This window comes from Canis lupus, chromosome 34 (genome assembly GCF_011100685.1).
Source record: "Canis lupus familiaris isolate Mischka breed German Shepherd chromosome 34, alternate assembly UU_Cfam_GSD_1.0, whole genome shotgun sequence".
Classification (NCBI taxonomy): domain Eukaryota; kingdom Metazoa; phylum Chordata; class Mammalia; order Carnivora; family Canidae; genus Canis; species Canis lupus.
The window spans coordinates 24231166-24255342 of NC_049255.1; the positions used below are offsets into that span (position 1 = coordinate 24231166).

At 36.4% G+C, this 24177-nt stretch overlaps 1 protein-coding gene across 4 annotated transcripts in view; it reads right to left on the reverse strand.

Moving 5' to 3' along the window:
• The window catches only part of FGF12 (fibroblast growth factor 12), a 543009-nt gene that overhangs the window by 224630 nt on the left and 294202 nt on the right, over window positions 1-24177 (reverse strand). The window lies entirely within an intron of this gene.

A 24177-nucleotide genomic window follows, 5' to 3' on the forward strand; every position in this document is an offset into this window, starting at 1 on the left:
TTTTGGAGTAGAAATCCACAGACAAAATAACCTAAACAATAAAACCTTATGAGAAGGTAACAATGCTATTTCTAAAATGGTGTTTATGTCCAGAAATTCTATTTATGATAGTTTGACAGTAAAAAATAACCTGGTAAAACCAGCCCCCTAATTGTATAGTAAGGAATACAGTAGAACTTCGTTATTTTTTTTAAGATTTTATTTATTTATTCATGAGAGACAGAGAGAGGGAGAGAGAGAGAGAGGCAGAGACACAGGCAGAGGGAGAAGCAGGCTCCATGCAGGGAACCCGAAATGGGACTCGATCCCGGGTCTCCAGGATCAGGCCCTGGGTGGAAGGCAGGCGCTAAACCGCTGAGCCACCCAGGCTGCCCTACAGTAGAACGTCTTAGACTTCTTTGAGCAACACTGTTGAAGGCAGCTACCCCACTTCCCCAGAACAGCATCCCCTCTCCCTCCTGGGCTAATAGCAATGTTCTAGACCAGAGCCAATGCTATCCAAAGACAATATAATGCAAGCCACATACATAGGTAATTTTACATTTTCTAGTAGTCATAATTAAGAGGGAGATAAATGGCTAAAATTATTTTAATAACATTTTATTTACCCTAATATAGCTAAAATGTGTAATCAACATAAAAATCATTTATGAAATTTATATTCTTTTTCTTCATGCTAAGTCTTCAAAATCCATTGTGTATTTTACAATTACAGTCCATCTCAATTCAAATTGGCCACTTTCAAGTGTTCACAAGCCACATTAACTAGTGACTACCATACTGAAAAGCACAAGTCTAGATGCTTGCACATATTGATAGACATATTTCTCCAAATAGCGACTAAGTACCTACTACATAAAGAAATAATTATTTCAGTGACCAATAATGTAAATTCTTAGAACAAGGTAGAGTTAGCCAAAGACATGTGTTCTGAAAAATACATATCAAAGCAGATGCAAGACAAAAATTATATCCTAAGCCTGTTGCCTGCCTGCCTGCCTTCCTTCCATCTATTTAGACTAGTCCTTCCTTCCACCAATGCTCTGACCTTGGTACTAAGATATAAATACAAGTGTGAACAAGACAATTAGGGCTGGTGCCTTCATGAAGTTGACCCTATAGTGGGAAAGAAAGAACTTAAATAATTCTACAATTAGTTTATTACAAATATAAGAAGTCCTCTGAAGGAGTTCTGGCTGCTATGTAAGATGGACTTTATTTAGTGATAAGGGAGTTTCTGTGACTGAATATTCATGTCCTCTAATTCATTTGCTGAAATCCTAATTTCCAAGGTGATGGCATTAGGGGGGTGCAGCCTTTGGGAGGTGATTAGGTCATGAAGGGGGAGCCCTTGTGAATGGGACTAGTGCCCTTATTAAAGAGGTCCCAGAGGGTCACCTTACCTTTTCAACCATGTGAGAATACAGAGAGAAGACGGCTCTCATCAGACAGTAACTGCATGGGCCATGATCTTGGACTTCCTAGCCCCCAGAACTATGAGTAATAAATATTTGTTGCTTGTAAGCCAACCAGTTCATTTTTGTTGAACAATCAGAATGGACTGAAAGAGGATCAAAAGTCAGGACATAATGCTGAAGATGAGTTCCAGAGAAAAGGACAGAATTAACTTAATAGAGCAGGTAGGTGAGAGAAAATGTAGGAAGTGATAACATTCCACACAAGGGCAGCAGTATAAAAGAAAAACTTCAAGGACAGGAAAGATTGTGAGGAGTTTAAACAATTGAAAGTGTGGCTGGAATTTAAAGACTAACAGTAAGATGACTCCAGATCATTCAAACTGTAACAGATCATGTTGGAAGAATCAGTGTAAAAGCAGGAGTCATGTGAGAAACTCCAGATGGAAAGACCAGAAGACATTGGTCTAACTGATGGTCACTTGCCCATCAATTAACCACTGATGCAGTGGTTTATCTCTACTGAGACTGGCCAGCCCTTCCCCATTTATGCCAACACTATAGAATTTCAAATGTGCAATTTTAAAAGCCTAATCATCACTATACAAATCTAGCCTTTAATTTTATGTACCTTTGTCCAAGAATAATAGACTTTCTTTCCTTACCAATTATTAGTGTGGTCTTCTCTATTCCTGGAGCAATAACAAAATGCATTGCTATTAAAAACAAAGCACAAAGTTATTCAAAGCAAGCAATAGAATTATTTTTACTCCTTTGCTATTTCTAACCTAGAACAAGTAATCAACCCGAATAAATTATAATTATGTGACATTTATAATTCATAATTATATAATTTATATGGATTATTTCCCAACTATATTAATCCAATACATATAATTATAAAATTTGGATTATGAAAATCTCCCTGTAGAAGGAATGCCCGTATTTTGAACTTTTAACTTTTGTACAGAATAACAGAAGGACATGTAAAAGTTTTAAGTTCAAAGATGATATAATCTAGGCCATAATTTGCAAACTCAGTAGACACTGCATGAGAAATGACGGAGAGAAGCAGAGGCAGGGATAGAAGTGAGAAAACAACAACTGTAACAATAGTAGCCCAATCAAGAGATATCAGATGTACATGAGAGAGTTCTACAGACAGAAAATGGTTTAAGATGTAAAATTGTCTTGACTTTGTTATTAATTGCATGTGGGCAGAGAAGGAAATGTGTGGGAGGGCAGTAAAAATAGAAAGTGGAAGTATGGAACCATGGCACAGCCTGAATTTTCTTACCAGAAAATAAAGTACATACTTAACTGATGTTTGCCTCCCTGCAACATGACATATACTTCCCAACATGGCGTGAAAGCTGTAACTCAGAGTTCATACTTCTCTGACGTAATATAGACTCTTCTTAGGAGCTACATTGACCACTGAGCATAAGGTGTCTCTGTGAGATATTAGAGAGGAATGGGGAACTGCATATATTAACCTGTATCCTCACTCTTCTGTATACTCTTTGCACTGATCATATGCTGCTGTGAAAGTAAAGCATCAGGTAAAAAGACAATTTTTAAAAGTGATCATTCTTCCCAGTCTTGGAATGCAAATAAACATTTGTTGTCAGAGCTACCTTAACATGTCAAGGATGAGTCCAAGGTTTCCAATTTAAACCAGATGGATATTGGTGCCATTATCTGAGAAGAAGAATATAAAAGAAGAACAAATTTGGGAGTATGTCTTCAAATTTAGTTTGGGATATTTTCAGTTTGAGGCACCAAGTGGAAATTTGGTGTACAGGTTTACAGCTTAGAAGAGAGGCCTGTACAAAGTCCCGAGTGCTACCAAAAGGTTGTGTAAATGAGGATTGGAAAATATCCACTTCATTTAGTAAATTGCAAGTCATTAGTGGCCATGGAAAGAGCAGTTTTGTTGGTGATGACAGTAGAAGCTGGAATAGAATAATATGAAGTGTAAGCGAGGGGTGAAGAAGAGTTGACAATAAATATAGAGAATTCTAAGTTTGAACATGAAGAAAAGTAAGCACCTGACAAAGGACTGGGAATTGTGATGAGGTAGTCTGATTGTTTTAGAAAGATTAGGCCTGTTAAATCAAAAACAGCAAGAATCCAAGAGAGAGGAGCTAAAGTATGTTTCCTATGAAGGTGGAAGGGTATGAAATTTAGAACACAGGAGATTGGTTTTGGCTAGAAGAAAAAACAACTTCATTGTAACAGAAGGAAAGAAGGATAGAACAGATGTCATTTTACTTATTCAGATGCAAAAGTGTTGAGGAGTTCCCAAATATGGCGGCTCCTCTTCATAGCAGGTAATTCTCCCCCAAGATTTCCAGTACATATGTGAGAATTCTGGGGCGGGGGGATATATATATATATATATATATATATATATATATATATATTCTTTTAAACTATACTGAATATCTACTGAGTAATGGCTTTATCACTGAGTCACCACAGGTTTCCCATTGCCAAGCTCCAGGGGTGCCATTCAGAGCACCATCTGCACAGACTGGAAGGCCAGCTACTTGTGTATTTCTAAGGCAGACTAGAAGAACAAAAAGGGACTGCCTTAAGTGTCAGGAAAAAAAAAATCGACTTGATTCCCAATTCTGTAACTTTTGGGTAAGTCACTTGCCTTCTCTGTTTTATAATGATTTGAGGAAGAGGAAAGAAGAAACAGCTTTTTAGGAAGCATGTACAAAGACACAAATATGAAAAGGCTTGTCATATTTAATGCATTTCATTGTGACTGTGACAATGTGTTCCTACAATGTTCTAAGCACTATGCACTGGAATTGTATGTGAAGTATCAAGTGCTGGGATCCTTCTTTTCCAATTTTTTTTTAATATTATTACATGGTAATAACATATCCTAAATCTGGGTAAATTTTATTCTGATATAAATCATTCATATATATATGTGTGTGTGTTTGTGTGTGTGTGTGTGTGTGTGTATATATATATATATATATATATATATCCATCCTATTTGTTCCATGAAATCCATTTCTAAGGTAGGTTTTATTCAAACTCACTTCTAATATTCGTAGGGCTCAGGGCAAGAGAATAAATAGAGACTCTTCTACCATATGTGTAATGTTTAAATTTATAAATCAAGGAAACTTCAATAAAACATTTAGTTTTGTTTTCTGAAAATTATACCTTCTTAATGAACCAAAGTCCCAGAATCAAACTTAAATTTCTTGGGCTTCTCAGAATCTTTTTTTCAAACAGGACAATACTGGGAGAACTTGCCTCCAAGCTTATATCTCAGTCCTCTGCTCTTCCCACCCCCCAGCTCCAGAGGTGTGCCATCCACATCTCTTGCAAACAGCTTTGATGACCCTTCAAACCTACAGGCATACCCCCTTCAGTGCAATTTGCCCTTGGCAGAGCACAGACTCTGGGGCAAGGCCGACAGAGACCCCAGTTAGGGGCTCAGTATTATTAGGTAGGGAACTCTAGGATTCTCAATATCCAGAATGTGGTATAGAATGAAGAAGCAGCATGGGCTCTAGGTGGATATGAACTCTTTGTGCCTTGGACTCTTTGCTCCATGGAGAAAGAATAGCCTTGAGGAAAGCGAGAGTGGAGTCTAGGACAAAGACCCTGCTTCTAAGAATTAGAAGACTCATTTGTATTCTTATTTGATTATTTTAACATTAAGGTAACTGGGACTTACTGAAGTAACTCCCTGTTACTCAGTCCAATTTCTAGTATGTGGTAAGCTTGCAGTATTGGCTGAATCAACGATGAATAAATGACAATGACATCCATCTGCATAATGACATAGTCTGAATATGAACATGGTTTTCCTTGAACTAATTCTACAGTTCTCAGCTGCCTGAAATACATATTGCTATGTGAGTTTTACATGGCTCTAGATACTCTTTTTGATAGTTCATTTATTTACACATTTATGTCTGAATTATGTCTGTTAGTGTGTAAGTATACATGTACATATGTGCATACACACACACTATATGCTAGCTGCAGTGTATCTTGGGAACATGTCTTAAATATGATGTGTGGCAATGGCTGTTTCAGTTCTATTTCATCATTTAATTTTTCCCTGCACAAATCTCATCTGTTCTAACTTCTGACTGATTTATGACCCAGGGATGCAATGAGTATATATGTCACCCTCCAAAACATTCAAATCACATCAAATATTATTTCTCTCATTTACTTAAATTTAATGCAAATATAGAGTCCTATAACTCACTGAAATTCAGAATAAAAGAGAATGTGAAAGTTAAAGGAAGGCTCTGATGCAATCATTATTAGAGTGATTTATGTAATTTTTATTTTTTTCTATTTTTCCTTTTACATACACAGCAATGCATGAATAGAAACAGCTGTATAAAGAACACAAATTGAAAATAACCGAGTAAGGGCAGAAATGAAACTATTTCCGATCTACTCAATAAAGAGGCTACTAAGAGAGACAATCCTATGTAAGGCAAAGAATACTGGATTAGAGTCAAAAGTGGTTGCGGGAGTGGTGTGGGGAGGGGAGAAGATATTGACTACTTATAAGGTTCTAGTGCCTTTATATATTTTATTGTTTTCCACAAGGTGGATACTAACCAGTCTGGTGCTCCCTAATCTCTAAACACTGCAGATGGTTATAGTAGCTCCTTACACGGCATCATAGAATTCTGTAACAATAATATGAATAACAATGATATGAATATGACAAAGGGCAATTGTTAGCAGGGATCTGCATTGTGTTTGAGAAAGAATACAGAGAAATATCCACAGTGCTCCTGTCTCAGACGTGGGATGACTGCACTGCAAATCCAAGGATCGTAATCAGATCCCATTATTATCTGTGAATCAGAACGTGCTCTGGCATGCCTGCCTGTGGGAAAGCCCCACAGAGAAGCTGGTTAATATTTTATGATGATACCTCAGAGGAAGAAGTCAAATGACATCTCAGAATTGGCCTTTTTGTGATTTCACAGAATAGATATAACAAGTGTAAGACCAGTGAAGAGTTACTCAGAAGCATAGAATTCTAGGGTTCAAATGAATTAAAAGTATCTTACCATTTTGTTAGATGAGAAAACATCCAATAGTAACTTTTTTTTAATGTTAGGAGAAGGAAAATGATAAGAAAACTAATTCAAAACGCCAAGTTCTACTTAAATAATCTTTGATACATTTTTAATAGATTTTAGACCTTACTTCATCTTTTCAATAAATCAGAATAGCTATTTTCAATAATTAGAGTAACAAAATAAAAATGGCATGACTTTAAAGTTTGTTGCTACTCTCAATTATTTTATATAGTTGAAAGTACACAAAACATAAGTGCTTATGAAAATAAGCAAAGATAAAGACAATTTAAAACAGTGCAGTAGAATCTCAACTACAGAAAATAAATTGTTTTACTGGAAGACATCAGGATTTATACTGCATTTTATTTAAAATATGTAACAGTATAGAAACGGACATAAATGATGCTCTTTTGTCTAGTGAAATGTAATGATATGCCAAATATTGTACTAGATGTCATGGAGGCTACAACTAGAAACTATGCATTAAAAAGAACCCAATCTTCCAATCTATTAAAGGATGTATGTGACTTATAAAGATAAATTTTCCACATAGTGATAACTAGGATAAGCATTGGAAATACATGGAGTACAGAAGGAAAAATAAAAATTTAAAAATTAATGCCATTTGTCTTTAATTAAAACCATCATAAATTTATTCCTATTTTTAGATAGTTCATATTTTTATTGAATTTCGATTTGCCAATAGATAGTTCATATTTTTGAAAGCATCTTGCTATATGTTGTCAGAATGTGAAACACTCTATAACTAAGTACTCAAGTTTGCAAAATATATTTTGCAAATTCAGGTTTTCAAAAAATAAAACACATGAAATAGAAAAAAAAAACAAAATGAGTGAAAGCTTTTACTTATATCTCAGGAAATATAAAAGTAGTGTCAAAATTTTGTCATTTATTAGAGTCTGATGTCTGTGACACCCAATTATTGAAAAAAAAGTTAAAAATTAAGAAGGAGAGAAAGACACAGGAACAAAAAAAAAGAAAATCTTAAAAAGAAACAGAACTGAATGGCTGAGAAATGTGAAAAGACTTAATTTGACAATATCTATTCTACACTTTTCCCCTGAGGCCTGGGACCATCTGTACTGCACATTTCCTCAAGGGGATGTCTGGGAACTGCTTACATATATTTTAATGCTATTCCTTCAGCTTAAGCACTTCCTCTTTTTTTAATCCTAGATTTTAAAAAGGAAATGAAGCATTCCTAGTGCTTAATGTTTAATTGATTTCATAAAGTTAAAAGAAGCAAAAGACAAAACTTTAGATCAATTCCATCTTATTTTGGTTCTTTTTTTTTTTCTTATTTTGGTTCTATACTTAAAATCAATTTTAAGTCTTCACTTCATCTAACAGATTAATAAACAGGCATTCTCTTATACGTGTGTTAAGTTTAAGACTCACATTTCAAGATGTATTATTTCTGTGAGTGGTTATAAACCACAGGTGCCAAGTACAAGCTACAATTAGACTAGAAGAGAGCAGAATATTCAACCTAAGGAACAAATGATGAAATGAACATTATATGTCGATTAAAATCGTCACCCATATTATCTGGGCAACAAAAAGAACAAAGAATTACCTATATTTAAATATCATATTCTAAGGTTCTCATTTCAATTTCAAAAGAGTTAACCTAAACTAAGAAAGGTGCTATGATAAGTCAGGCATATAAAGAAGAGCTGTCTCCTAGGCCGAGTCAATCACTGACACAGTTTCCTTAGTTTATGCAAAACATTCCAATGTCTATGATTTTCCCTTCCATAGAACACATCCCAAATGGCTGCTTAAACTGCAAACTACATGAGAAATATAAAAATGGAGGGATGGGGAAAAGCCTTTTTGTACCATGTATTTTTGAGTATCAGCAACTGCTGGGACATGCAGTCCTATGGTTTCCTATCTCTATTCATTTCTTCATGTGCTTACTGCTCACAATGACTTTCATTGAAATCCTTCTCATCTTCCCTGCCCTGGCTCAAATGCCACACTCAGAGTGCGGAAGCTGTGGATAAACGCACTCAGAGAGGATAAAGAACAGATGGAACAAGACCTCAGGAAGCCATAGTCCTTTTCAGGCCACTTAAAGATGCTTTTGAAAGCAATTGGGAAACTACGAAGTTTTTATGGGGAAGCTGCATACTATTTAGCATGTTTTTTTTTTTTTTAATTCTGTGTAAACTATGATCAAGGAGCCAAGAAAAGAGAAGTTGAGACATCAGGTAGGAGACTTTACAATATTCCAGGCTAGAAGAAAATCTCGGCAGTGACAGAAGGGATGGGATATACATAACATGGAACGAAGATTGTCAGTTCATCTGAGGGTTAGTGACTGTACCTGATTCATCTTACTATCCCTTACTTTCCCTTACTGTCTCCAGTTAGTGTCTCATGAATAAATGAGGGACTAAGACCTTGCAGAGATCAAACTCCTGAAATACATGATCAGATGTGACATTAAAGAGGATATGAGTTGAAGGTAAGTGGGGTCAGCCTGGCAAACAAGAAGGTTGGCATTAATGAACTACTAAATATTGTATTTGTTAAGTTCCTACTTGGTGTCACAAGTAGTACCATTCACCGAGATGGAAAACTCAAGATGCAAAGCAAACTGAGATCTGAAGGATGATAATAATAAATTCAAGATGAGGGAGGATGCGTTTCAGTTACCACTAGAACCACATGGAGGCATCTAGCACACTGTTAGATATTTGGATGAAGAGCTCAAATGTTAATTTGTGAGTAAGAACTATAGAAAAGACAGATGAAGTCAATAAATATGAGCCCATTCAAGGAGAAACCATAGAAGAGAAAGGAGAAACAAACAAACAATAACCAAAAAAACCCAGGAATACCTCTATAGAAGATCTCATTCAGCAAACACTACTATTCACAAAGATGACCATGCTTTCATGGATTTAGCTGTCAAGTTCAGAGTCTAGCAGAAGAACAAAAACTATTAGAAACAATTTCAATAAATGTAAGTTTTACGATAATGGTATCTACAGAGTAAGTGGGTACATAAAGGAGAAGGTGGAGAATTTAACTTGGGAAATAGATCTGAATGATGAACAGGGCTTGCGCAAACACAGGAGGGCAAAAGGAACTACTGTCTTGGGACCAGTAAAATGTATGTCTCTTCATTACATTAGTGCACAGACTGTAACAGCAAAATTGCAAACAAAGATATGCTCAGAACTCTCAAAATTAAACACAATAAGGCCTTGGAGCGTATAGCTTACGTGCTGTGAAACCTACCTGTGAAAGGGTCTGAATCAATCCCGATGAGGTCTAGACCAACTGGAGACTTAATTTAGAATGCAGACAAAAACCTCTTATGAAAATCCTAAGAGTTTGGTTAACATTAAAAAATAATAAATTCCCTACTGTGAAATTATAAAGTTCTTTTCTCAAAGCACATTAAAAAACAGCAGTTGCAAGAACACTTAACCAAATATTACTGTGCAGAAGGATAAAGTGACCTCCTAGAAGCCTCACAGAAATTCTAATCTAAACTGAGAGTATTTTACTCCAGGTTTATCAGACCAAACCTGGATTATTATGTGTGATTCTAAGCAACACCCTCTACAATGATATTAATAAATTGGAAGTTCGTCCAGAGGCAGAAACTCAGTTGCATGACATATAGTGCTGTAAATTCTTTTAAGAATGTTAAAACAAAACAAAACAAAACAAAAAAAAACAAAAAAAAAAACTAAAAGTGACTTTGCATTAGACTTCAAATTTAGGAAACAGGCCATGCTTATTTTTGGTGAAATAACATGGTCAATGGTTAAAAGAGAAAACTCAATTTCTCATGTAAATTGTAACCATACTACACCGATTTTTTAATGGAAAAAAAAAAAAAAAGAACTTGAGAACTCTTAAAGTGTTGAAGGAAAAAGCTGGTGTACATGTGAAATTCTTGATGTTTGTACCTTCCACTAACACACAACCTCAAGCTAAAGACCTGTTTCTTTTTTTCTGTTGCCCCACACCATAGTGCTAGATAAATTATAATTAGACAATGGGTATGTATCAAATAAATGTACAAAAATGTAAATAAACAAACCAGGGGATAGGTTCAGAATATTAAAGTATCACGTAAGTTACATGACCTTTAAAATCACCCATAATCCTCAGACTCTCTGATTACAAAATTAATGGGTAAAATTATGCTTTTAATTCTACCTATATCCTTTTTCATCTAAGACATGGTATAGAGCTGAATCAGGAAAATTTCCCCTGACAAACTCAGATCTCCCAAAGGATCAAAATTATATATTCTGTATACAATATTCATATATCTATGAAGATGACTTTACCTATGGATGTTCATCAAGCATCACTGAGTACTCCCTCCTCTCCTCCACCATGAGGAATAATTTGCATTTACCCTTGTCATTACCAGTAAATTAACTGCCTTCACTGGTTTTGTTAGGTCTCATGTCATTCGTAAGATTATTCATTCAACAAATATATTTTATGCAACATCTATGTGTCAAGCATTATGCTAGGTTTTGTCTTTTAGTGTAAAATAGGTTAATAACCATGTTCTATATAAGAATAAACTCAAGAAATGACTTTATTAGCCCTGTGTTATAATCAAATAATAAACCAGCCAGTAATTCAATAGAACTTACTTTCAATCTCAATTCATATTTATATAGAGAGAAATAGTCCCATAAGAGGCCTCCAAATTGTTTCTCTAAAGACTCTTCACATTTGGTAAACACTGTCAGGTAGACTGTACTGATTGTTACAACATTCTCTTTAGAAACAAAAAGATCACTTCTCACGGAAGGGTTAAAGTTGACTTTCTGTTAGACATTAAATGAAGGAACAGGCCAACTTATTTTTGGTTAAGTAACATGATCAATGGTTCAAAAGATAAAACTGAATTTCCTCTTATTGCAACCATACTGCACAGATAAAGAAATGGAAAAAAACTAAAGAAGAAAAAGGTCAAATACCAATAATACCTATGAGAACAGATGATGGGTGATATACCTAAATGAAACTCACAGAAACTCTAAACTCTCATTTTAGGCAATATTTTAATTATACCCTTTGTTTCTACATCTTACAGTTTTACCACTAATGAGCACAATTAAATTTCACCAACTGTCCATAATACAAATGTGATGATTGCTAAGAGTATGTCAAACCTGATAGTTACTAAATGTTGGTTTCTTCCTTCCTTAATTGATGAAGTCTCAGTATAAAATGTATCAAAAAGACGTACTCCAAGGTCTGGGAAATACAAAAACTTGATAATTAAGGCATAACTTCCTTCTCTACTGACATTCTAATTCTTATGGCATCCTACACTTTACCATATTTCCACTGCTTAATTTACAATTGTTGTGAAATACGATGTTTCACATTAGCTTATTCAGAAATAAGTCTTCAATTTTCACTCAATATCATAGTTCCTTTTCCTGACTATTTTGTATTGTTATCTTCTCTTTAAAACTACACTAGTAAATACGTAAATATATTTTCCATTGAAACAAATTATGTTTCCACCATCTTATTAGATTCCTTCAATGCTGAAGTCCAAGCTTATGTAATAGTCTATCTTGAATGTCTAATGAATTACTAAAAACTAAAATAATAAAGGAAAATTTAAAAATGCAGTCAATTTGTATTCAATTAAATTAATGGGTCTAAGAACAAATAAGTAGAAGAGAACAGTTAAACAAAATATGTTTGTTCATTTTTTTGCTATTCCATTTAATATAATACCAAATCTTCCACAATTTCATATCCAATGTATCATTAAGCTATTTTCTTATATCTGATACACAGATATCTTAGAATCTTAGAATCTAACCAACTGTCCCTATAAGTATTAACATCAGAAACATACATCGAGAACAATAAAACTGAAAGGGATCTCAGAAACCATCTAGGGTAAGTCTTATTTTTCCAAAAATGAGGAAATTAAGCTGAAGGGAAGAAAAAAGATTCCCCCAGGTCCAAAAGACCCTGACTCCAAGGCCAATGTTATTTCTATAATTCTATGTTACCTAAGACTGGATTGAAGACCTGTTTTTCTCTTATCTTCTTAAGTAAGAGCCTGTGTTTCAAACCAAGCAAAAGAATAAATAACAAGAATTGTAGCATACACAGAAGACTTACTTAATGTTGCTATCAATAGCTTTAAAAGAAAGAGGAGAGGAAAGAAAAGCCAATGAAGTAATAAAGAGTTGACAGAAAAAAGCTTTTCCATTAGACTCAGTCAATACTGTATTCCCCCATCACTTAGGGTTTCACCAAGGAAAGTGAAACCAGAGTGAATAGGTTTCCTCAAGGGTATTTAACACTAAAATGATTTGTTGTTCTCAACTGTAAATGTAAGGACCGGACATGACTGAATTTGAAATCAATGACAAAGGTTATTCTTCATTAACCTAACATTAAAAAACCAAAACCAGGCTACACATCCACCTCCCCTCAGTGTCTGGGTCAGAGATATAAAGTAATATAAAGATGCTCCCTCTGTTAGCATTCCCATTGAAACTTCTCCCTTTATATGTGGTTACCCTGCTGGTGAAGAAAATGGAGAAAAGTATATACTTAGTGAAACAGGAGAGGCAACTGGGATTTGGGTTGTAGAGAAAGGGAAGACATGAGATTCTTCATATTTATCTAATGCTTTATATCAAATAAAAATGGATTGATGATATTTTTTCATTTTAATATCAAATCAAAGGAAAGTGATAGTACCCTAAAATACGAATTCATTTTCTTGCTCAGCATTTTCACATTTGTGCAGAAATTCTGCTGAAGCCTGATTACTATTGATGCCATGAGCACATTAGTCACCAATGGAATTCAGTCTGTTTTGATGAGTTATTTCTGACCACCTACTATGGAGAGAGCATTGCCTTTTTCCTACAGGAACTCCGATTCCAAAGGGAGAAACGGGTACTTATACAGTAATTACAAGACAAGACAGACTGAACTATAGACAACAATACAGGTACAAAGTGAAATGAAGCCTGGGGCAGGCAGTGATTCATTCCACCCAAGAGGATCTCAGAAGATCTAGCAGAAGAGATGAGAGTTGAGCTGGGTTTCAAATAGCAGACAGTGTAGCAGAGTAGATAAATGAGGGGCCAAGTGGGGGTAAGTCAAAGATACGTGTAGAAGTTAATGTCATCCCTTGTGGAAAAAAGAGAAAACGACAACTATAAACAAAAGGAACTTAAATGGATAGATGTGGCAACTATCCCATGAATGTCAACAACACTGTGGAGTTGACCAGAACACTGTGTGAGGGGAGATGAAGAAATAGCCCTGATTGTCCAGCTTATTCATGTTGGCATTATATAAGTAAAACAGCATGCCTTCAGCCAGGCTTTGAACCCACACAGCATTTTTAAAAGACAGATTGTGGCTAATTTTTTTAAGTAAGGAATTATTGTCATTTTTCTTGAAATATAGACATTAAAGGAAAAACCGTCCAAAAGAACACAACAAAACCACTTGGAACGCAGTAATACAAATCTAGCCAGAGTTAACAAATCTTAATTATATATTGCCCTAAAGGAAAAGAACAGGGTCTTCCTCATATTGCTGAATCCCGGGCCCAAGGCCATGACAAACAGATAGCGGGAAGGTATCTGGCAATATAACTCAATTATAGATATTTAAAACCAACCACCCACATTTAAATTGCTCAAGACAAAACAAAAACAAAACAGGTGGACAGATCTTTCTACCAGTATTGACAATGTACCCCTGGAGACAGTAAGACATAGGCGTATGCTGAGTTTCAGTCCTCACTGCCCTTCGTAGTTGTATGACCTGACTTACCCCTTTGGAGTTTCAGTTCACTCCTCTGTAAGGTGGGTGATTATCATTAGCTCTGATGTTTTCCAAATCAAACCTATCAAGACTTTAAGTTGTATACTCCATTAGGTAGACGCTTCCCTCCCAAGGCAGACATCACAGATACTCATTCTCAAATGCAGTTGTTTAATGGCATGAGACAAAGTACCTAACAAAGTACAAATTCTAACAAGAATTTTTATCAGAATTTGTGGCATTTCTTTGATTCAAATAATGAACCAAGGTACATGCACTTTGCTGCTCTCCAGCCCTTGCAGGTATATCTGTCATCTCCATGGAAAGAAGCCGAATGTGTCTGCTCAGCCTAAGAAAGAGAGTGGGCAGTACTATGGTTTAGGTGAAAATAAGAAGTGGGCCAAGGAATCTCTATCTTCAGGTTCCCAACCAATATGGTAGTCCAATTAGCAGAACCATAATCAAATGAAACTCGAACTCAATATCCATGTTGTAAACCAGAAAATGCAGTTCAGGAATCTCAAAGAAGGACATTATGTGGGAAAACTGGGAAAAGCATGATTTTGAAGTAAGTTTCCTTCTTGGCGCTGCTTTCCTCATGGTCTACTGGTGGAGAGAGAGGAGGAGTCAGACCTCTCAAGATATCAGAGCTGCAAAACGTGAAGATACCCCAGCCAACATGCTGCTAACTACTTTCCTGAGCAAATGCTACAAAGGATAATGGCCCTGGGGCCTAATAGGGAGACAGGGTCGGCAAGAAGGCAAACAGGTACCATGTCCACTGTTCTGAAGAGAAAACAAATCTTCAGTCTCCCTAAGGGATACTCCATGAGGAAAGAACTACAGAGGAAGCCTGGGTTCCTATCAACTTGACTTCCTTTCCCAGAATTCTGGGCTATCATCATCTCATATGCCACTCACCCTTCACCTTGTATCTACTCTCTCATTGCAAAATCCCACTGCAGTCCTCCTTGAAACAGTAAAACATGACAACCTAGCTTTAACTCTCTCCATAGCAGGAAACTTGAAATTTGAGATCCTCTTTATTTTCCACCATTTTTTATTAATTACTCAGACACCAACTAACGTTTTCTGTTCCGACTTCTTTATGTGACTCTGGATGGCTGTCCTTTCTTAAAGTCTCCTCCTTAACAGGATATCACATACGGGATGGATATTATATAGACAGCTCGGCTAGAGTTATTTGTCTAAAAACAGAATCTAACACTTATTCTAACCAGGTAATTTGAATATGGATCTCTACTTTTGGTACTTACTTACATTTTGCCCCTGGTTCTTAATTATTTGAGGAGTATTATCTGATTCTAGGGCACTGTGAAGGTAATCTGGGTCATCTTTTGAATGCTCAAAATTAAAATAAAACATTTAAGTCACCAGTAGTAACAAAAGAATCTTCCAGAAATTTTTATTTTTTTCTTTTTATAATAACTTATACAAGCTCACAGTTTTTCTCTCTTGAATCTTTCATACATACTTCATTTCAATTTCTGTTTTGGCCTTAGGTTTAAAAAAATCTTCAACACTGCAGCACACTGGATTTAATTCCTAATCCCTGAAATAACAGAATGGGCCCAAACTGGGGTCAAAAGAAATCAAGACCAATACTTTAGAATCAGATACGTTTAATAGCACATTACAGGTTATTAAACCATGGGATGCAGTTAGGAACATCCTAAATAGCGACACTAGGAAAAGTTTGTATAATTCCTGTGTAAGTAAAAAGCAGAGAACAGAGGAGTGTCATGTCCCCAGTCATGACTGTTTCTCCTGCAGGGAGGGGAGCTATGCAATGACCTTGCAAGCTAAAAAGGCCCTTAGATGTCCTTTCATAGAGTTTCCTTGTTTTTTTTCAAAGAAAGAAACAGGTCCAGGGGTGCCTGGCTGGCTCAGTCGGTGGAACATGCAACTCTTGATCTCAGGGTTGGGAGTTTGAGCCCCACATTGGGTGTACAGATTACTTAAAAATAAAAATCTTTAAAAAAAAAAGAAAAGAAGGAAAGAAATGGGTCCATTTCCAGTGCTGGCAGAGTGGGGGGGGGAAATAGACTAGGAAAAACAAACCTGAGTTGAAACCACCATCTACATACTTCCCAGACTTGTAAACCTGAGGAGTCTCATCCAGGCTGGCTAGACCTCAGCATCATTTTGTGACAACAGGAGATACTAAGGAGAACCCCTCTTCCTCTGGGGTTTGCTATAAAGGTAAGATTCGATGAGTCGGTATGTCAATTACTTCTTTACCAGCAACTAAGAAATTACAGTGACATGAGCAGGATGCTAGGCACTGAGAACCAGTGAGGACCAGGGCCCAGCTCCCATCTTTAGGAACTCATATGCTCATCACAAACAGACCACATTCTGTGGCTCAGACTTTGGATGCTATTTAATACTTGACAGCTTCAACGACAAGCAAAAAGAAAGGATCATCATTATGATTTAGAGTACACAGTTTCTAGAGATTATAAATATGTTCCTAAAGGCATTAATGAATAAAATATCTTATGGCCCTTTTCGTTTAAGGCCCATGAGATATGAAATGATAGGACTGGAACAGTTGGTGGTTCTCATCCCTGGCTGCACTTCAGAATCACCTAGGAGGTTAAAAACAAGCAAACAAAACTGATGACTGATGTCTGGGCCCCAGAGGAGACACAGTAAGTCAGATTTTCTGGGTGTACAGTATTAGTACATTTTAAAAATCTCACAGGTCATTTCATTTTGCAGTGATGTTGAGAAATGCTGGCCCATTTAAGCTCTGAGCTCTCACACCTTTTGAGTAGACTACAGACAGATCCTATTTGTCTCATATCATTCTTCTCTAGAAAACTGAGTTTGGTCTTAGGGCATAGGGCTCTCTCTACTGACCCCTGAGAAGTCATTTAAAAAGACTATAAACACTTAAACTCCAATTAAGAGACATTAACAACAGTATGATTAGAAGCAGGGAGCCAGGGAATGTATAAATACCACAAACTAATCAAATGACTAACATTGGGCAGATAAAATAAGGAAGACTACAAAGACTACTTTCAGGCTCACTTGATGATGCAAAGACTAAAGAACTTAGCTTAAATTCACATGTGAAATCCACCTAGGTGCCACAATTCTGAAAGCCACATTGAGGACATATTCAGGACTGAACCAGGTTAAAGGCCTTTGAAAGCCCATTACAAACATTTTGTTTTAATTGTTAAAGACTAGAAAGATTACCAAGGCTTTCTAATCTCTTAAATATTTTTCTCTGCCTAAAATGCATTTTGCTTATAGGATTACCCTTGCAAGGTAGTAGCTCTAGATCAATGGTGGTGGGTGAGTATTCTAAAACACTTCCTTGACAATTAAAGAATAAAATAGATAGGCTTTTACAGATGGGTAACCGTGATCTTCACCGTAGTGTAAAATTATTAAACAATAAATGATAACATGACTCAAATTTTCACCATAGCATTCTATAGTGCTTTGTAGTTTGGGAATGGCATTATTCAATGCATATCAATCCTGCTTCTCTCCTAGATCCCCTCCATCTCAGCAAAGCTACCACTCACTACTGAATTGTTTATCTAGGAATCATCCAGACACCTCATTTGCTCTTGATTCAGATCTACCTATTATCAGGCTCTGCTGGTTCTATCTCCCACTCCCCTTGTCATAACCAGCGCGACTGCTAGAAGGTTTCAGGTCAACATAATCTATAGCCTAGACTAGTGGTTCTCAATCTTATTGGTCTCAGGACCCTTTTACACTCCTAAAAATTACTGAGTACCCCCCGCAAAAGCTTCTTTTTATGTGGCTTATATCCCTTTATGTTCTTTCTTTATGTTTACAATGTTTAGAACCTACAAGAATGTTCAAATATTTATTTATTAAAAATAACAGTAAGCTCATTAAATATTAATAATATAGTATGTTTAAATTAAATGTAACTATAATTTCCAAAAGAAAAAAATTTTAAGAAGTAGTTTATATGCTTGCAAATGCCTGGATTAATAGAAATCACCTGGATTCCTAAATGTGTTTCTGCATTTAGTCTCTTGCAATATGTTGTTGTGGTTGAAATATATAAAGATAACCTGGCCTCACACAGACACGTGGTTGAAAAGGGAGGAAAATTTTAATAGCCATTCCAGATGATGATGGATATATTATGTAATCTCTGGAAAACTCCACTGGACACTTGTGACAGGATGAATGACAAAAGTAAATAATCAGTATTAGGAAATGTTATTATGAAAATAGTTTTGACCATGCGGACCCACTAAAAGGTTTTCAAGGAGCTCCCAGGGCCTTTGCACCACACATTGAGATCTGCTGGCCCCGACTTATGCCTTAGCCTCCTTATGATTCTTTAGCTTCCTCTCTGGCTCTCCTGCAATCCGTTCTCCTCTCCAAAGCCAGACTACCCATCTAACTATGCAGATCACATTATATCAGCCCCTATTTCTGACTCTTATGGATCCTAGATTAAAATATAAAATCCCTCACAACTCTGCCTTTGCTATGTTTTCCAATATTACCTGTACCCCTTGTTCTTATTATTCAATCTACACTTCAATTCCCTCTCACCTCGATCTTCACCAAAGTTGTTCTATTCTGCCTTGAACATCCTTCCATCCCTCTCTGTCTGCCCTATTCTTTAGAATTCAGCTCAAATGACTCAGAGAAATGTTTCCTAACCGAATGCTAGAGACAATACCTTCATTTTTCAAATCAGGAAACCAAGGTTAAAGATATTAAGAAAGCTGCCTAAAGTTCTTACAAATAACGTATCCAGAATACCCAGAATTTGAGTTCAGATCCCACACCAAAGTCCGTGTACTTAATCACTCTGTTACATCATCACTTAAACAGTGACTAAAAAGACAAAGACAAAACAGGCAGACTAAATCCTACCGGGTTCTCCTGACCTTGGTATTAACCTCTTTACATTTATAAACATCTGAAGCAATTGTTTATGCTTTCAGTCAAGAAAGCCTGCCCCTCTGGACCCAAGTCTCCTGGCAGCGAGGACTTAGGTGCCCCAAGAGACACCTCTTGACATCTCTGAGGCTCCTGGCATGCAGGGAGGGACAGCCCAGCCAGGAGCCTGGGACCAGCACATAATAGCCCAGCCACAGTCTTTCTACTTCAGGCCCCCCTTCACTAGAGATCCTCCCTGGGGGTACTAGATCACACACAGAGCAAAGCAAATCTTGTCATCACACTCCACATTTCCTTGAACTCTTCATCTGATTCACCCAAGAGTTTCCCATCCTCAGATCAAATTGAGTTATTCACATTCAGCCTTCTTAGCTCAAGGTAGTAAAGATAAAGACAGATGACCAGCAGTGTGAGGAGCGGGGGGAGGGGGGGGTCATGTAGCCACTTTCTGACTAGAGGAACCTTGACAAGTCTCTCTGCCACTTTGAAGCACAGTTTTCAGTTTTCTTATTACAAAGATGGGACTAACCATACAGTGGTTGGTTATAAAGTGGATTTCTATAAAGAACAAAAGGGATAAAAGCTCTGAAGAAACTCCGTAAATCCTAAAGTCATATATAGTCAAGTTAATTGTTATTATTAAAAGTTATAATTATATATATATGATTAATTTGTAGACATTTTGTATCTAAGACTCCTCCTTTTCACAGACGCTTAGAAGGTAGCCTTGGAATGAGAGCCCTTTGGATATGGTGCATCTTTCTTTAGACAACTAAAATTCTATAATTTGATGGGTAGGCCATTAGATAGAATCCAAAATGTAGTAAATTAGCTGGGTCCCCTCTGTCTAATGAGGCTGCCTTTGAGAGTCTTCATAAAATCTATAATAATTATAGGAGGAAAAGTCAATAGCAAACACATTTTGATGGAGCACTCAAAGAAGAGAAGAGAAAAAAGTAATCACTATTAACAAATTCCCCAAACCAAATCCACACTGTAGTGTCCATGCATAAATATGCTTTCACCAAGAACAGAAGCAATGTGGCAATATGCTAGTAAGGCCAGCACTTTTTTTCTACATATAACTTATGAGCCAAAGCTTTAGTTTTTAAAGATCTTCCAAAATATTCCTATTGCTTCCTCAAATACAGAGACTGCCTCATTTCCTACAAATTGTTTTTCTAATTCTGTTCAAGAATATCAACTTCATTAAAACTTTAAAGACTTAATCCTGAGTTATGGCTTGATGAGATCTCTGTGGGATGAAAGAAATCAAGAGATCACAGTACCTGCTATTTTATAATGTTCTTACAATGGAAACTTAATTTGTTGATGAGAATGCACTGCTGTAGAGAAAATAAGATTAAAACAAATACACACACACACACACACACACTCAAAATATCAGTTTAAACTGTAGGGTGGGTTTCTGAGGAGAAAAGCTTGTTTGTTTTTTTTTATTTTTTTAACACACATCAAGCCAAATATCATTTAATTAGGCCGATTTTGTAGTTGAGACATGAGTCAGACTTTTAAAAAAGAAAATACAGTAAGAGTCCTTCCTATAAATGTAAAGTATCATCTGTCATATCTTGATCTATATATTGACCAGAAAGTATTTTAATCTATAAAAATCTAATTTATGTTCCATAAATCCCATGATTAAGCATTATTTCCCTTTTTCATCAATTTTCTTGTTGAAGTTTCTATATTCTGTAATGTTTTCTTCATCTATATAAAAGAATGTCTTTGACAGTAAAATGTTGAATGATTGTGCTGTTAAATTCTATACATCTACCAAAACAAGTTGGAAGGATACTGAAATATTTTTAACAACACAATTTTTATAACAGCAGAAATAAGGACTCAGAAAAATAAGACAAATGAAAAGCAATTTAAAGAAATTTAGTAACATTTATACTTACTTATTTGATTTATTTTACCCACTCAGCGTAAATGTACTGCAGCATTTTTAAAAGAGAAGGGCCTAGAAAACCTAATACTTAAGTCATGAAAAATATCTAATGTTTCTTTGACTAGGAATTTTTCCTGATTGCTGATTTTTTTAATGATCTGGTTTAAGGGAAGGAATTAAAATGATATAGAAAAGTAATAAAAATTTAAAAATCACTTAAACTACATAGATTTAGACTTATCTTGTTACTCTATGCCTTCCAGAGCACTCTCATTTGAAAAATGAATGAGTGAGTGATACTGGATGACCTCCAAGGTCCCTGGTCTCTCCAACATTCAGAGAGTTGACAAACAGTTTCCCCTTTCTTGATTATGAATGTTATCCATTACGTGCAGTAACGTTTGAGTCAAAACAGAAATGCTTTTGGAGTCAACTGTTTGTACAGGTGTTTCTATACAAAAGTGGAACCAATGTTGGAAATGAATGAGCTATGTAATTCGCGTGGACATGCTAAGAGCCTAGATGCAGCAAATTAAGTGGCGTCAACATTTTAGCAAAATTTTTAGCAGACCTGGCCCATACAGGTATTCCACACATAAATAATAACCCAAATAATAATACAAGCATGCTCTCTTCTTTATCACAAGGTACGAATAGAAATGTTCTACAGACTTTTTTTTGGTTCGATGACTTCAGCCAACTTGCCAGTTCAAGGTCTCCAAAATCCTATTTCCAAAGAGCTGCAATCCATACAGTACCTAAGGGACTAACTATTGCTATGCTATCTGTCTGTCTTCACTATTCGAGTTATTGCCATAATGCATGCTAGCTATGGGATGGTCATCTTAGTACCCTAGCTGCCTGACTTAGCCTATACCACCTCCTACCAGTTACCTCCTGTACTGTGCACTATCCCTGTTCTAATTACTAATAACCACAACAAGAGTGGCGATGGCAGCAGCAGCAATCCCTAATGGTAAAAATAAATGCAAAATCTACAAAATTATTTCTATCCGTTAATACAAGACGCCCAGCTTTTTTATACTACTTTTTTCAGTGTTGTGTTATGAAGAGCACCAGCAAGACAAGTCAAATGGATCTAGTTCTAGTCCTAATTTTGCCCCAATCTAGCTATGTAATCTTCAACTTGCTCTGATTCTAGGATTCCTCATCATAAGTAAGGAGTCTGCTGCACCATCCCAGGATAAGCCGTCACACTGTGCTCCTGGGACGGCATTATTAAAGCTTCTGGTGTGCACCACGGCACTGGAATTGCATGCTATGAGATCCTGCACTGTCACCTCTCATGTTTCAATCGAACAATATCATGATTTTAAAAGTCTGAACCCTTTACGGTGTAATTTCCATACTCCCACTGTGTTGACAAAGTTTCAACCTTATACGCATCAGAACTTAGTGAACTAAGATAAGAAGCTGAGCGACACTTAAGATGTTACCCGTGAAATCAGAAAAACAACTGTGTCCTCTCCCATCCAACATCTGACTTATTTTCACTGCCTCAGCTCCATTCCCTTAGAAAGTCTGGTCAATGGAACATGTGTCTCAATGACGGAATTTCAGAGTGGAAATTCTTTATTAGGACCACGTATTCCATTTCTCCACTTTATTACGACTTGTGACTCAGTTCATAAGGGAATGGCTTAGGAGGAGAAGTGATTTCAAGAATAACTCAAATGTTAAGTGAAGGTAACATCAAATGCTTACAAAACAAATTCCTTCAAATAGCTCTTCTTTTTGGTGTTTAGCAACTTCCTCCCAATCCAGCTAAAGAATTCTCTCTGGAATTGAGATGTGGAAGGTGCTACCTCTCTATAAATAGGTTCATCCCATGCTATGTGAATCATGGTTGCTGACAGCAAATCAACAGACTAATTATTTGGCTTTGTTAGTAGCGATAATAGCACGCTAACATCTTTCCAAATCTTTTTCCGCACCCCACACTCCGATTCTTCTAAGCTGAGCTTCAGTCCAAACTGAAGGCCATGGTGTACATGTTGGCCTTGTGCTGGGCATGTCTTAACAGGGCCTGTGATCGCTCAGCCAGATTATTATTGTGAGACGTTAGCTAAATAAAAGAAGTCACCAGCCAGGATCCTCTCTGCCAAGACGTACACTACGGAAATGAAAAAGGGGAGCGGATTAAATAAACACTTTAGAAAACAATAAACTCAGCAATTCCCTCAAATTCTATTTTCTACTGAGATGCTAAGGAAAGAGCCACAGGAAGCAATTTCCCCATGTAAAATTAAGCCATGCAAATTGTTCATCTCCAAATCATCTTCCACAAGGATCAGGTAAGTCACCCAATCATTTTTATTGCCTGGTTTAGAAGTGAGGACGCTGGGCAGGCTCTATTCAAAAACATCACTTAATCATCCCAACTAGAGTACAAGAACATACTTCAAAGACTGAAATATGAGAAAAGTTACACTGAATTCAGAGCCTTGAAGTTCCTTGTAGGCCACACGAGCCCTCAGAGAAGATGACTCCCAAATGATCCCTGCACAACAGTACAAGAGATTTTATTTGCCCCCACATGAATTATTATACTCTATAAATACAGAACTCCAGTTTTCATAGAAAGTTTCACCTTATGAAATTAATAGGCCATATTAATTGTATGTAAATCAACAGAGATTTTAGTAGCTCTCGCCTTGGGATCATCATCTCACTGTTTACTCCTGAAATGTTCTATTTTGATCGGCATCACAGAATAAGAGAAAGAGTCCACTGTGGAGGGAATCATGTCATGAAAACCCACGGGAAAAATGAAAATGAGATGTCTTCTTCTTAAGACTTAATCCTCAATTTCTAAACTAATTCTGAGCCTCACCCGGCCACACTTTCCTAATGCTTTCCTCACCCCAATGACCCTAGCCCATGTTTCATTTCTGGAACCCAGGAGAACATTACAGTCAGAGTTGCAAAGATGCTAACCGAAACCAGTCAACTGATCACAGAGCAAGCT